This window comes from Rhinolophus sinicus, linkage group LG14, assembly GCF_036562045.2.
Source record: "Rhinolophus sinicus isolate RSC01 linkage group LG14, ASM3656204v1, whole genome shotgun sequence".
NCBI classification, from domain to species: domain Eukaryota; kingdom Metazoa; phylum Chordata; class Mammalia; order Chiroptera; family Rhinolophidae; genus Rhinolophus; species Rhinolophus sinicus.
In genome coordinates, this window is record NC_133763.1 from 16,613,061 (window position 1) to 16,628,191 (window position 15,131).

The 15,131-nt window shown below is 36.7% G+C and overlaps 1 pseudogene; it reads right to left on the bottom strand.

Annotated features, from left to right (window-relative positions):
- Positions 1–9,128: 9,128 nt before the first annotated feature.
- Positions 9,129–11,026, bottom strand: LOC141568657 (heterogeneous nuclear ribonucleoprotein A1-like; annotated as a pseudogene).
- Positions 11,027–15,131: the final 4,105 nt, after the last annotated feature.

Sequence of the window (15,131 nt, forward strand, 5' to 3'; positions counted from 1 at the left end):
CCCTGCCACACATATTTAGCAATATACTTCAGGTGCTATTTTCATTTCTAATCTGCTGCTTCCAGTGCTATCAGTATAGCTAATTGTTGGTTCATCTTGTTAGAATTGTTATTTCATTAGTGTAAATCTGGGGGGCGGGGGGAATGCCTGAAGTGTGTCAGTATCCTAGTACAGCAGGTAGGATTGTAAAAATTATAAAATGTAAAACTCATTTGTACACAGTAATGATCTTGATAGTCACTGAACTTGATGAAATTTAGTTGCGTCATCATAAATTATATAAATGCATATTCAGTATTATTTCATAATTGCTTAACAATGGTATGCATATAATGAAAATGGATTAACACTGACATACCTGAAAACTCTCATGACTTTATCATTTTCATTTGACTTTTCTAGAGGCGTTTTACTTAATTAAAGATAAATTTTCCTGTAAGGGTTAGGTCTCTGTAAATGTGCTTCAAGGAGATAGCTTTCCTCCAGTTAGCACTAGGGCTTGAGAACACAGTATGTAATAAGGTGGCTTTGTTTTAAATAAGTGGTTGGTGCTCATAAAAATTGCCATTCTTTTGAGAAAAAAAAAAAGAAAAGCAAAGACAGTATGTATTTGCACATAGCGAGACAATATCATGAAATAATTTCCTGCATCTAGCATTAGCTCTGATATTATAGGCCTGGAGTTATTATTCAGAAAGTATAAAAAGCCAATTATTATCCAAGACATAGTAGTAAAAGTAAAACATGTCTTCCCAGATTTTGCTAATATGGATAATAACTTAGATATATATTTCTCCGTATAGCTCGACATCTATTTTATACTTGGAATCATAATTTTCACATGATCCTCAGTACATTCTGAGAGAAGTTATATAAAATAAGATTATGAAATTGGTAACAAACATCAGTGATGCCTTAATATGAAACTGCACATGCAGACCTCACTAGCTCTTCCAGGTGTCATGATTGTGATATTTAGACTTAAGCAACCATTTATCATGCTCACAAATTTGGTTGTAAGACATTCAGTCAGGGCCCCATAGAGATGGCTTGCCATTGATCTGTGATGTCTGGGGCCTCAGCTGGAAGACTCAAAGGCTGGAAAACAAGGCATCTAAAGGCTTGCTCCACACAAGTCTGGTAGCTGACACAGGCTGAGACTTTAGCTGGTGCTGTCAATCCCAACTCCTATAATAAGTCTCGCCATGTGGCCTGGATTTCTTCACAGCATTGTGGCTGGGGTCAAGTAAGAACATCCAAAGGTTGCGAGGAGCCAGATGGAAGTCGTGGAACGTACTATGACCTAGCCTCAGAGTTTCTCAATTCTGTCACATTCTCCTTGTCAAGGCAGCCACAGCTCTATCTAGTTTCAGGGGAGGGGAAATTGAGTCCACCGCTTGATGGGGGAGTGGCAATGTTCTGCAAGAGCATGTGAAATATTCTGTGGCCATTTTTGGAAATATAAACTGCCACAATAATCATGAAAGAAATATCAAAATAGTATGAGTATATGTAATTAAGCACAGCTAGATCGTGTTGGGTTTTTTTTAATTGTAACTTTCAGCCTCTTCAAGAGACATATATTTGATTTCCTTGAGTGTCACTGGGTTCTTATTATTGACAATTTTCTACATGTATCAACGGCTATATGGGTTTATTTAGAACCACTCAAGATAGTTCTTAATACATAGTGATTGGAAGTATCTTGTTTTTATCATGTTTTTTCAATTAAAAAATTATCAATTGTTACAAGAGGATAAATGAAATAGTTTATTATTTATTTTGACATATTATTATAGAATTATTGTTCCAGAACTCAAATGTTAAATTATATTAAGAAAGGATTGGCTGCAAGGAGGATGACAGTTGCTTGCATGCATTGAATATATTACAGCTAGGTGAAAACAACCACATACCAAGCATTAAGTGTCACAATTTGTCTGAAACCATGTCCAAGTTCAACATTTACCCAAGGAATTAAAATAGAGTCTGACCAGGTTCAGAGGACAGATTCTGGTCATGCAAAAAGAAAGAAACATGGGGTTGATCAGAATGTAAATTAGAAATGTTAAAAACCCTGAAAACTCATTTTAAATCATTCCTGTTTAAAGATCCAAAATAACAATATAATTCAAATTATAATTCTTTGATAAATTACAAATACATATACTAAATTTACTTTTGACACATCCATAGAAATCTCATCTTACATATTATTGAACATTTCTCCAAATCATTAAGTTAATTTGGAGAAGAAAAGAAAACAAAAACTCCATATTCTAACTGTCCCAAATGTGATTGATACATAGTCCACTGTAGGACAATACAAAGAACATACACAATCTAATAAATTAAATATTGTTAATTTTCTTTTCTGTAAAGACAGTATCTGAGATTACTTGTGCAAAAAAAAATGTGCAAAATAGCAATGCAATAGGTAAATGTAAATTAAATTCTCAACGGAACTATTTAAGCATATAGGAAGTACTCCGTTTGGTTATAGAATGACAGTGCTTTCCTGTGCACTGCTATTGTTTTATAGAATACTTTTTCTCCCCAAAGCATGTCAGGTGTTCAGTGCTGATTTAAATTTCTCCCTATCCATCTAGAAAAAATAAAGCTACAAGTAAATGCCCAAAGCAATAACGTCCTTCTCTGAAACCTAAAATAGACCTTACTTCCTATCACCTTACAGAGGTGAAGATAACTGGGACCATAGAAAAGTCTCTGAGCTCAAAATACTCACCATGGGACACCCTGGGGACATGCATATCAGTGGGCTTAAGCAAGTTCTGGGTTAGTTTTAATTCTGCAAAAGCTATCTTTCACAATATTCAGTATAATCTACTGAATAGATGCTTCATGGCATTAGAGTGGCTGGCGAGATGATGCCTTTCAGAATATCAAACCATTATTAAATTATGAATATGTAGGAACTTAAGGCGCATTACTCATCAGTGACTTTTTACTTTATGAGGCTGGTGTTCTTCAGCTCAGCCACCAATGCCAGATGGCCCTGACACCAGCTGTTCCTCTTAGATAGAGAAGGCACATGACAGTACTGTCTTGAAGCTCTAGTCCTGTTACTCTCTAAATACCAGCCCGTCACAATTTGTGCACAACTACAGCCTTGATTTTTGCTTCTATCATTGCTTTACTAGCCTATGATTTGCTCTTTGCCTTCAGCTCCCACCATTGCCATAACTCATGTTTTCATTATTTCCTAAACTGCGTTGTCCTTCACTTGAAATACTTTATTGGCCCCTTATTGTCAGCAGGATGAAGAAAAGTAAATGACCCACAATACTCTTTCCTGGCCCACCTACATGAGCAAACTCTCCTCACAGCATTCTCCATCCTTCTTTACCCTTCCATTCCTCGTCCTTTCCTTCCTCCCTTCCTCTCCTCCTCTACCTCTTCTTCCTTCTTTTATTTATTCATTTCAGAAATATGCGTTGAGATTCTGCTACATGCTAGGGATTGTATAGGTTATGGAATACACTCATGAGTGAAAAGGACCAATTTTCTGTTAAGTATATAGACTACTGAGGGGAAATATACTTCCACTAAATGATCATTACCATAAATGCTAAACTGCAATCATGACACGTGCAGCAAATCAAACATAATACAAAAAGGACATACAATTGGAGAATTTGACCTAGACAGAAGAGATTTGGGCAGGAAGATATTATAGGCTTTATTCTGCCAATTGGCACAAAGTAGTTACTTTTCATTCATTCAACTGAGGACCAACTACGTGCTGGAGAAATAAAGTACAAAATACGGAGACTCTACTCTCTGTAGTAGTTAATTATCCAAATTAGGGAGGCAGGGGCTGAGTTGAGAGCTCTCTTAGAGGAGGTGACAGGGACAGGTGAACTGTGGTTTGAAAGCCCAACAGCAGATAAACTTGTGCCCTCTGTCTTTATTCTTTGTAAGCCTGACAAGAGATTGATCAATTATATTGATCTTTCGAACAAACCAGCTTTCAGGTTCATTGATGTTTTTCTGGATTGTTTCCTTTTTTTCAACTTCATTGATTCATGCAGTATTTTAAAAATTATTTCCTTTCTTCTGCTTTCATTCGCTCTTCTTTTCCTCGTTTCCTGATACGAATTAGATTATTGGTTTTAGATCTTTCCTCTTTTGTAATCTATGCATTTAATGTTATAAATTTCCTTCTAAGCACTGGTTTTGCTGTATCCCACAAATTTTGATGTTTTATTTTTATTATCTGTTTGATAATTCCCACATGTATATATCATATCTGAGTCTATTTCTGATGACTGCTGTGTCTCTTCACATACCAGTTTTTCTTGCCTGTTGCATGCCTTGTGATTTTCTTTTTTCAAAGCTAGACAGGTTATTATCAGTAATAGGAACTGAGGTAAATAGACCTTTAATGTCAGGATTTATATTAATCTGGCTAGGAGCTGGGTTGTGTTTAATATTTGTCGTAGCTACAGTTAAAAGAGCCTTCAAATTCTTTTAGTGTCTTTGTGTCTCCTCTCCTGACTTTGGTCCCCCTTTGTAATTCATCTTCGGGAGTCTGTCTCTTTCAGCTGTAATCCACTGTTATTTTGCTGGAGAACTACTGGTGTGTTGGTAAGGTGTGGGGGATGGGAAGTGTTCTATAATCTTCCAATTAAGCCTCAGTCTGTTAGTGAGTCTGTGTCTCAGGACTGAGACCTCCCAAGTATTTCTCCAGTTGTATAACTCCCACCCCTATTGCTCACTCCCTTTTCTCTTTCCCAATCTTTTTTTTTTTTTTTAATCCCTGACCCCTGCTGTTCATGTTTTTCCCCTTTGTTGAAACTGAAAGTTTAGAGGGAGCTCCAGTGGGAGGAATCCTCTTCCCCAAGCTCCGGTAATGCTCTGGCACAGTCCTTTCCCCAATAGCAAGCTTTGTTATGGAGAAGGCTCTGGGCACAGTTCACGATGCTTCTTCCTCCCCAATCTCCAACCTCCAATAAGACGGCAGGGAAACATGCTCAGATCTTCATGTAGGAACCTGGTGGGTTTCCTGGAAGGTAAGTCCATGGAAGTATGGGAGCCCCCCCAAAACTGTGTCCCAATGGAGTTCCTCCCTGTCATGCTGGTTCACATTCAGCCTCCCACAATTCATCAAAATCACCCTTTAAGTGTTTCTATTAGTTTATGATGCCAGCATCTTCTGCTCCAGTTAAGTGGATCTTGGCTCTATGTCTCTCGAGGTTCTGTGCCCCTCCAACTTCCAGGGTGGCAGTTTGCCCTGAAACTTGAGTTTTCTGATGAGTCCAGTGAAAAAGTCTTGATCTTTGTCCAGTTTTTCTTGTTGTACATGTGTAAACTGGACTGAGAAGTCTCCTCAACCTATTTTTAACTTTCAATTTACATTATCCATCTTCTCCAAATCTCCAGCATCAGGGACCTAGGTCATTTTTATAGTTTTATGGCCCTTTAAAAATAAATTGTACCGGGAAAACCTCCACGTCAAAGGCAAAAGCAGTGATAGGGCATCAAACTTAACAAATTCAGGAATTATGTTTTTTAAAAAAGAAATCGTAGTTAACAAAAAAGACAGGGCATGTAAATTAAATTTTGTGACTATGATGAGCCTATGAGAAGACTTCTAATAATGACTGTAATTGTTAATAGGCACTACCCACAATGCATGATTCTAATAATCGGTGCACTATAAAATAACTATAACTATAAAGAAATAACTATAATAAACAAATATAATATTCTTTATAATTTTACATCACTTATTGTCATAACTGATAAAAACAATAATATAACTAGTGTGCCTATATAATGTAATTTAAGTAAGCAAAAGTTCATGGACTTTTCTGATAAATTAAAATGAATGGGAAAACTAATATAATTAATGTGGTGACTTTTTTTCCGAGGAAATTATCATTCTCAGTCATCCAAGCTGCTCTATACTTAAATGCTCTGGGGCACAGTTTCTTTATCTGAATCTCAAAGTGGCTAGTGGGCTCTAAGTTCTCTACATAGGGCTAGTCAGGCAAAGGTAACCAATACTCTCCAGTAATTCAGGTATTTTCTAATACGAAGGGTCATTTATAAAAAACACTTAATCTGTGTCGACAGATTTACAGGTTGCTGGATAGGATTGGAAGCCTTTTCTTTATTATGGAAATGTGTTAATTTATTCATCCTAAGCCTAATCATGAATGTTTCATGGCCATTTTCTTAATATTTTCATCTTATGATCCACAAAGAATCAAATGGACCAGAAAAATAAACTTTACTTACTTAAACCCAAATATCTGTTTTTAGAACGAGCTTTCTATCAGGACTCTGAAAATACTGTCATTTACTGTCTGTAGTCCTGACATTTTATTAGGATAACTTATTTGAATCTTATGGGTGGCCACACAGAAAATGTGCATAATGTTATTAGTTATAAAATGAGAATACTCAGAAAACAATAATCAAGTCAGCATTCAGGATAAAGTTATATTTTCAGGCCAGCAACACTCTTTAAAAATGAATCTAATTTTACTGGCAGGTGCTGGACATGGTCGAAACTATTGGACTTTGAATTTTGAAAGATCTTAGCAGACCTTATAAAGAGCACACTTTTCTGACCGCTCCCTTTCTTCCCAGAAGATTTAAACTTATTGACATTTTTATTATTGACCTATTTCGTATATGTGCCTTTGCCCCCACAGTTTTCTTCTCTCTTTTTGTCTTTGCGTCTTGTTTACAGTGTAAACTGCCTTTTGAATCACCCAGAATATCTGTATTACATATTTTGATCTGGATGTATGCAGTATGTCTATAGTAAGTTTATCATACTGTGTATCATAGTATTGGTATAAAAAAAGTACACTTAAATTATTATGACACATTATTATTAATGTAACAATCAAGACAATATTATAAAGGAAATGCTCTTTTAAATAGTAAATAATGATTTTGGAGATATGTAAATATAATAAAACTTCAAAACAAACCGTATGTTTTAGTTTTTTCATGCTGAACTGGAAGTTGGTTGTCAATGTATCTTCATGGGCAGTTAAAAATAAATGATAGCATGACCACAGCTCCAAATGGGTTTGTGAAATATTGTTCTAAACATTCCTGTTATTAAAGCAGGAAAAGGGACTAACAATGTTAACACAACAGTATGCATAGCATATTGGTATCACAGTTTGAATACATTCTGAAAAGTACAGCTTATCTTACAAAGGTTGGCATCTATACATGTCTCAGTAGCACACTTATTCACAAACAACTAAATGCTTTTATTGTAGTGATTCACGTATCTAATTCCTGATCAGAGAGCAGAGAGGTGCCCGGATGCACCCTTATACAACTCTGACCTCAGTCAGATGAACACAAGCGTCAGCAGAGCACAGGATTTTCATGATTCCCACAGAAGCAGTGTTTGATTACCCTCCAAATATAAGAGCTGCTTATATTGAACTTTTATTTGTGATTTAAGTATTTTCTTGTGTACAGTGTAATATGTCATTCTAAAGAAGATTATAAATGGTATGATTAAAGAAAAAGCCATTTCTATTTTTTAAACTTCTCATTTCCAACGATAGTCATCAAATGTGTACTGTTGTTTTCAGTCACTCTTGAAGCTTTCTGAGTACCCGGAAGGGCCTCTACTTGTCCTTGGCATTGAGATCTTAGGAAATCTGCCTTGAGCAGAACAGATTCTTATAGATTCTGTCTAACAAAGACTCCAGCGAGGTCGACTGTGTAGCAAAGGGCATTGATTCAATCAAGGAGTTAAGATAGATATCACCACCCATTCCCCCGACTCCCTTCCCATACATTATGTTACATAGATATTCTATGAAATTATATGGAACTTTTGCCTTAGTTATCCTAGACAATTTTCACATATCAAATTCTCTAAGTATTCAGCATATGTGTAATTATATATAAACAAATTCAGACATCAAAGCAAGACAGGTCCTGTGAAGAATTCTATAGATTTATCTTTTATAAATCATGAACTTTAATCAGAGCCTTTAAAAGCAACAATAAGAGAGATGGATGACATTTACTGATTGCCTAGTCTGTACATGTTATTTTACATTTATACTATCTCGTTACAACAGCGCTTAGAGGCAAATAGTGTTTTCCTTATTCTATGAGGAACTTCAGCTCAGTCGAAGTGAGATAGCAAGGTCACACGTATGGTAAATGTGGATGGTGGGCTTTATCTCCAGGTCTTGACAACCAGAAAATTTGTGCATGATGCACCCCATAGCCAACCATACAGATTTAGCCCCCAAATGAAACATTTTACTAAATATGGGTTTTTAAGTGTGTACTTATCTTTTGTTGTTATATACAATGTTTGTGATCTTTTCCTGTAGTGACCTGATCCACTAATATTTTTGGTTCTTGAAGAAACTTAAACAATCTTTCAATGTGGCAACAACAGAACCTGTTTTATTTTTTTTTTCAAGAGGATATTAAATCGTTTATTGATTACACATGATAATGAGTGATACACAAGCTTCATTCCCATCTATAATTTTATCTGGTACCATAATTCAATTTAGATGTATTGCATAGGATGTGCCAACAATCATTAATAACCAAATAAACTCCAGACTCTGGTTGGACAACCCTTTTAATGGTAAGCTCCAAATTACCAACACAGTAACTGTCAAATCAACTACACCAAGGTTTCTGAAGACAATGGCTTCTGACTGAGCCCAAGCAGGTTGTAAATAAATTTCAAATGGAACCTGGCATCACCCTAAAGGAATTCTAACTTCATACTGTTGGGGTAATTTACCAAGATGGCTTCAGAGTAGACTTTACACAGCACATTTAAAAAAGACACATTTATTCAGCATCATGATCAGACTATTACATTTAGCAATCAACATCATGGGTGCAAAAAAAAATCTACATTAAAACCCTTTGTTAGAATGCTTTCCACTTTCCACCATACAGAAACCAAAATAATCTGTTAGACAATTAGTCACAAATACAGTCCTCGAGTTTTTTGCCCATATACATGAATGTTGTCTAAAACATATCTTCTTTGTAGCAGCGAGGCCCTGCCACCACTGTGCTTGGCTGAGTTCACAAATCTGTTGTAACCTGTAGCTTCCCTGAACTTCTCTGGCTTTCCTCTCCTGCTAAGCTTTGTATCCTGGCCAGCATGAGGACCTTCTGCCACTGCCATAGCTACTGCTGCTGCTGGAACTGCATAGCCTCCTTGGTTTTGTGGTTTGGCAAAGTATTGGCCTCTCTCACCATAGGGGCCAGAGCTTCTGCCTCCAAAGTTGCTTCCTTTTCATGGGGACAAAAATTTTCAAATTGATTATTGTAATTGGCAAAGTCACTGTAGCTTCTTCCACCTCCAAAATTGCTTCCGTTACCAAAGCCATTATCTCCATCCCCGCTGCCACCATGTCCTCCATCACCACGACTGTCACCAAAGCCACCTCGACCACTGAAGTTTCCTCCACGACCAAAGTTGTCATTCCCACCAAAATCACCTCCTCAACCACCACTGAAGTTTCCAGAACCACTTCGACCTCTTTGGGTGGATGAAGCACTAGCCATCTCCTGCTTAGATAGGTCTTTCCTTACTTCACAGTCGTGGCCATTCACAGTGTGGTATTCCTGAATGACAATCGTGTCTACAGAGCCATGGTCACCATAGGTTAGAAAAGCAAAGCCTCTCTTCTTGCCACTGCCTTGGTCAGTCATGATTTCAATCACTTCAGTTTTCCCACACTGTTCAAAGTAATCTCTTAGGTGATGTTCTTCAGTGTCTTCTTTAATACCACCCACAAAAATCTTTTCACACTGAAGTGGGCACCAGGACTTGGAGAATCTTCTCTTGAGACAGCCCTCTTTGGTTCTACAACTCTTCCATCCACCTTGTGTGTCCTGGCCTTCATGGCTGCACCACCTACTCCACAGTGGCATAGGTGACAAACCCAAAGCCTCTGGAGCGCTTGGTATTTGGATCTCATCACCACACAGTCTGTGAGCGCTCCCCATTGCTCAAAATGGCTCCTTAGACTCTCATTGGTTGTTTCAAAGCTCAAACCTCGATGAAGAGTTTCCACAGCTGTTCATGCTCTTTGGGAGACTCTGACAGAGACATGACAACCGCAGGAGGGGTGGCTTTAATGATGCTTACTCAGCGGCATCCACCGACAGAAAAGAACCTTATTTTAATTTGACACCATTGCCCTTGAAAGCTCTTTTCTCCCATGAAATACTTCACTTGTATATTTCACATAAATAATTCTCTTTCAAGTTATTTTTATTACCTCATTTAAATTCTTCCTCTAAACTATGCTGGGAAAACGTTTTGTTTTTCTCAAGATTCAATTTCTTTCTAACTTTCGAAGTTTGATTCTTCTTACTTTTGGGCATGGTATTTTGAATTGGAAATATTTTAGAGCACCAAATAAGTGCTCTAAACAAAATCCCAGTTTCCTCGAAGTGGCTACAATCCACCTATTGTATTTAATAAAGTTTCCTACTATTTTTATACCTTATAGGTTCATTTGTATTTTCAGTTAACTAAATTTAGGCAACTCTATTTTGTATATTTCATTTTTATTTCAATAGACTCAATTTATCTAATCTAGTAATAAATTTTAAACTTGCTTTTATCTTTTTCTATGGGTGATTTTTTTTCTCAACCTGGGCAACTACCAAAAAATATCTTGAAATATATTTATGGAAGTCCAGAGGCTGCTAATACCTACATTCAAGAATGATATTTCAAGGAAATTACCTAGAAGCCTTTATATAAGTGGAATTGTAGAAATCTAGCAAAGGCTATGCCTTCTTTGGGAGCTATAAGAATGATGCCCTCTTTAATATTCTAATATTAGTGTCAAGTAGATATTTTTAAAAAATGTATTAACAATTTTAGATGGCCAGAAATTTTTTAATGTAGATCTGATATATGCTATTATTTCCACAACAAAGTTATATGCAAGTTGAAGGCTGTATTATATTTTATCATGGTACTTAATGCAAATACAAAGATTTGGGAATCTTTTCTCAGGAGACAATGGGGAAACTGAATTTTCTGCTAGGTTACACAGTCTAATGACAAACAGAAACAATCTAATCATTTAAATGATTACTGTGGCCTATTTTATATTAGTTTCTGTTAATTAGAAATCCGTATGCCTCTCTTTAGTAATAAAAAGTAGGTTTTATTTTTGATTTTTTAAAAAGCAGTGGAGTCAATTTTCTATTTACAGTAGCTGCATGTATTTAACTATGTTCGAGTGACTGTACTGAACAGGTCTGTGCAAATATAATTGAAAAACTACACTAAGTACATTGTCCCTCCCATTTTTATTTTATACCATATTCTCCCTCTGAACAACACATGAGAATAAATAATTTTTTTAAATAAAAGTAAATGTTTTGCTGTATAATTAGTTTTTGTCAATTGGGGAGTATAAATATGATATGATTACATATTCTCCCTAACTCTTCTGTGTCAAACTCCCCTTTCTAATTCCCTAACACATCATGCATAAATTCTCACCAACTTAGCTGTGAAATTAAGTTGTGAAATCTTGATCCCATGTCTCTTCCCCTGGCCAAACAAACCCTACCTAGAGCTTGTGACTTGAAGGTTTCCTCCCTTCCCCACACTCCCTCTCCAAGACTCTACCACATGGTCAGGGCACAGGATGGAGCAGTGATGGCCACCTGAGCCAATCTACCTAAAGCTGGAGTACAGTTGAGAGGTGAATCTGCCCTCACTTAACTCTGACGTCCTCTGATACGATGGTTTCCAAATTTATCCACTTCTCTCACATGCATTAATGAAAACAACATTTCTTTCCTTGAAAGTCTTTTTTTTTAAGTTTACTGGGGTGACAATGGTTAGTAAAGTTACATAGATTTCAAGTGTACAATTCTGTATTACATCATCTATATACCACATTGTGTGTTCACCACTCAGAGTCAGTTCTCTTTCCATCACCATATATTGGATCCCCTTGACTTATTGTCATATATTAGAGTTAGTTAAGCTACCGTTTGCAAAAAATATACCACTGAGAGTAGGCCATGGCTGGAAACTTAAATGAAAGCAGTATTGTGCTCAGAGAAAACAAGTTTAATAGCATCTAGTGCAATGTGTTGCTGAGCTTTTTAGAAGGAAATTTAAGCAGTATTTCTGGAATTCTTGACAGAGCATATTGAACATAAGGTCATTCTACAATAACAGTGTGTAGAACAGATAGAACACCAGTAAATGCCGTTAAGACTGTGGATTCTCTTGTTGTGATGTTAATTCGTGTATTTAATGGATACAATATCATGGTTGAGAAATTTCAATTAAAAGGAAAATCCAAAGGAAAAATGTTAGGTCACATTTGCAATGAAATGGTTCATAAGATAATAAAAGAGAGACTGATAAACATGTTTATTTGCAATTTGCTTATTGTTTTCCTTAACAGAATAACAACTTATGCCTTCAAGTAGCATTATACAATGACAGACACTACCACAAAATTAAATGATAAATGATGACGATTTAGCTGAAGAGTCTTGCAGGAACAGAGCTAACAATAAGATAATGTAACACTACCTTCTGAGATGTCATAAAGAAACACAGTCATTGAATCGCTATACAAATTAACCTCTGTAACTCCTTTAACAAAAATCACACTTACAGGCATTTCTGAAAATAATGCTTTTTGCAAAGAAAAGTTTATTGTTGCTACATGAGAAATTGCAGGGAAAGGCTAGGGGGTGGCCTTGAACCTGAGAAGCATTACAGTAGCTGTGCATTTGATTTGTGATTTGACTGGTATGGCAGTCACAGGATGCTTACAAGAGTTCGAGATCCATCACTCTAAAAGAGTAAGGCAGAGAATGCAATTTAAATGGAACTATGAGGAAATCAAACCAATTCTAAAGGGAAAGACGGGGAAAAGGATTAGCTGGAGGCAGGTTGGTTCATAAGATAACCTTGAACAGACAAGTCATTGATTGGGATAATAGGACAAAAAGATAGAAGGAGCACCTGGGACCTTCTATCTTTGCAGACCTGTTGTATCACTCTGGACTGCCTAATATTGGATATTTTTATATGAGAGACTATATTTTAAGCCGTTGTTTTGGGGCTTCTCTTAGTATACAACCCAACCTAATACAAACCAATACACACAAAGATTAATGTAGAACTTCACATCATGACAATGGGAACATAAGATTATACCAGATAGTCAGTTTCTGTTCTCATGAAATATTTTACATAATGGGAAACATAGACAACTTAATAAATAATATAACAATAGAATGTGAATGTGTTATAATAAGGGACTTTTATTAGCATCCTGAGCACACAGAGCAGAAAGAGCGAAGGTCTCCCGGAGGAAAGCATGGTGGGTTTGTGCATTACTGTGTTTAAAAACTGGGAGGATACAGCCTTCATACTGAATGCTGATGTTCTCATGAGGACAGAGTCCATGATCAACCACATGTGAGAAAATCAGTTTGTTTTTCTATCCCCAGCCATGAATTTGTGTTGCTCCGTCCATCTTCATCCCACACTCTCTTTCCAGACTCTTCTTTTACCTGTAGTTTACATTTGCAATTGCACACCATCATGGATCAGAGCACGGGTCACTGCCCTGAGAAGGTGGTCATGTAGAAACCTGCTCTAAACAAAACCACAAAGCTACACTTTTACCAGACCAGAGCAGTCGTGACAAGCCTTTCTGCTGAGGTTTCTTTTAAGGTGAGCTGCAGTTCATTTTTCTGAGCCAATATGGACAAAAGTGCTTCTCAAACAGAAGACTCCTTGATGCCCCAAGTGTATTATTTAGTTTAGAACCAGCACTTACTCAAACAAGTGTTTCAAAGAAGGGCAAGTGTGCTTCTGGAAAAATTCCCTTAAGAAAGTATGCTGCTAGGGAAGAAAAAAATGATATTGAGAGGTGTTTTCAGAACAAAGTACTATATCCCCAAAGTTATTTTAGGGACAATTTAGTTTGAACTGTTGAGATGTGTAGCCTTGTTTTTAGAAAAACGTGCAATGGTGTAACAGTATCCCTTCTTAATGGGCCATCTGATGTTTTAGTTTGTACATATAACTCATCATTTCACTGTTGTCCTATAATTGTAGAATTAATAGAGAAAACATCCTTCTGCACTTGAAACATCGGGGGACACTAAGGCTGTTAGTCTGAGAAAACAGCCTCTCTTCCTTCAGAGCAGCACAGAACAGGTGAAGACATACCTGAGTAGTAAGTGTGCTCACCATTAACTGGGATACAGAGACAGAGTTATTTTTCCTGCTTACAGTTTTAATTTTACATTTGAAGAGAGTAGGAACAATCAGGTGGCAAATTTTACTTCAATATAAAAGATAGAATTATAGGTTCCTAAAATCAATGGCTGTCAATCAAAGCCTAGACATTGGATGAGCTGATGAATAATTTAAGACTGGTTTGTTAACTGTGCAGAAGTGAAGTTAGCCATGCAGGCAGACACATTGTCAATTGCCAGCAATGTATTATGGTTTTGAAAACCACAGGCAGCAATTTACAGAAAAGATTAGGCCAGTTACTGTACATGTGTGACATTTTCTTGATTTAAGATGTCAATCTGGAAAGCTGTAAACTGACAACTGGAGTTTGGAATGAGGTTGTAAAGTTTAGTGAAGAACTGCTTTTACCTGAGGATGTCTACATTTCTGTTCTGGGAGACCTCTGAGTACACATCTCCTGCTGGGACTAAATGTCTGTATGCAAATGAGCATGGTCAGAGAAGGGTGATGCATTAAGGAACCATTAGGCACCTTTGCATTTCTCAGTGCTCTAATGCACTTGTCCAGGAGAAAGCATGGTGAGGGGACTTTATTTCTTAGAGTTGATATTATCTCAAAGAAAACACTATGAATACATTTTATTTACTCTCAAACCATTCTGATGGCTATAATTACTTTCATACTGCCTAGAATTCTTATTTTTTAGTTTGTTTTCAAAAGAAGAAGATTTGAGCAAAGCAGAAAATCCCCGTTAGATACCACAGTAATAATTGCTGCAGGCGAGATCCATTGTGAAGAAGAAAGTTAACGGGAAAACTTTAAGGAGAAACCCGTTATCTGCATAGCCTCCAAGATTCGACCCCCAAATATT